We start from the raw sequence: 1,830 nt of genomic DNA, 5'->3' as shown, positions 1-1,830 counted from the left end.
TCTATGCGGCCAATAAATACCTTTGACTGTGTTAATGTTTAAACTGACATGTTCAAACATGTATAAACGTGTTTGAACAGACCGGCAAACTCTGCGTGAAGCTGAGTGCGCGGTATTTGTAAAGGCGGGCCCAGCGACGAGCTCCTCAGCAAGCCGAGCACTACACTCCCCAGATGAGAGAATCCTCTTGTCGCAGGAGCTCAGCAACTGGCAAAGCGAACACGCTCTAAGAGCGTGTTCGCTATGTTGCATGATAATCTTCTATTTGTGAATATGGTCACAAAATTAGTCGCTACATTTTCAGAAGTGCGTTTACCTCGCGCTTCCGCAGCACAGTAAAGCAGCGCTCGTGCAATGTGGTGACAGAAGTCACGTTGTACTGTTCGTGATCATCACAAGTACGAACTGAGGGTGGATTGCTCGGTCGACGGTGCTGATTAGTGATAAAGCATCGTTTTAGCACAACCCCCATCCTTCTGTTGGCTGAAAAGGTATCTAAAGATGGAGACACAGCGAACCAATTAGAGATGGAGATTGGCGACTATCTCCATCTCCAGTACGCGAACATGCTCTAATAATAACGGATGGCATCCGTCCCCTACCAGACGTTAAGCGGGTTTGTTCGTGAACAGTACAGTCACAGCACAGGGCAATACAAACCGGAATAATAGTTACTAGTGAAATATTCTGGTGCGGTTGGATATTTATCACAACATTGACCAAATCTGCAGCACTGCACACAAAATTAATTTTATTTAATAGGAAGCTGGTTGAACACTAGCAAGGCTGCTCGCTAAAATAGCACCTCTAGCAACAGCACTCACTGTTAATACGCATCGTCTGGCGCTCCACCTGTAGTACATGCTACGCATTGCACCTTTAAACCCAGCCAGCTCCAAGTACTGGTTGAAGTTGCAGAGCTACAGATCACATGAGCGTATCGACATCGCTGAATACACGCTCGGCATCTAAGATGACGGGATACACTGTAACGCTCCTTGTGATGACAAGTTTCGTGTCCAACCAATGCAGCTATAGACAACCAGGACCATGCACACCACTTACATGTAGCAGAACCTCACTTTTGCTTTCAGCCTGCAATACACTAGGCAATACTTCCAGGGAGCTCCACCGGCTCCCCCCCCCCCCCACTGTGTCTTCACTTCTGTAGACACTACACCACCTTTATAATTTCCCCATTTCACTTATAATAGTTGCTAGAATATTCAGGACACCGTGGTCGTACGTCCTAATAGTCTAGCAGCATTAGCAAGCATCAATTTACAATGACCACTCTAGGCTGCTCCAGGAGAGCAGTTGCTAAACGTGACGTCGATATGTGTACATGAGTGAAAATTAATTTAGGCTATATGGAAGGCCTGGAATACAGCCTCACATGCACAGCGTAAAGGTTCGTGCTGCCGAAGAGAGTTTTCAGTGTTCTCACTTCATAATGATGATGATGGCGACCTTAGTGTCAGCAGCTGTAGAAAAGAGGAAGGCAAATTTGAGCCAATCATACGCTTTGTGCGCAGTGCTGATAAATATCCTTCTTTGGTGAGAAGTCAAATCATTCAAGTAGGTTGAAGTTAGATTTGCAAAACGCAAGTAGGTGAGCGGGCATACTTATAAATAGATCTATTACTGGTCTGGCGCATTTGAAAATTCAATAACTGCTCGTTATTGAAGAAACGTACGTTCACTAACTGCAATCTCAATACAGATTCCCTCGACATGCATTTTCTGAGAATTGTTGGTTTGCAATGGGTTCAAGCAGAACCACATTCTGGCATCTGGGCGGATACTGTGGCGCTGTAAGCAAATATATTT

This window comes from Phytophthora parasitica, assembly GCF_000247585.1.
Source record: "Phytophthora parasitica INRA-310 unplaced genomic scaffold supercont2.155, whole genome shotgun sequence".
NCBI classification, from domain to species: Eukaryota; Oomycota; class Peronosporomycetes; order Peronosporales; family Peronosporaceae; genus Phytophthora; species Phytophthora nicotianae.
This window is presented reverse-complemented; position numbering follows the sequence as displayed.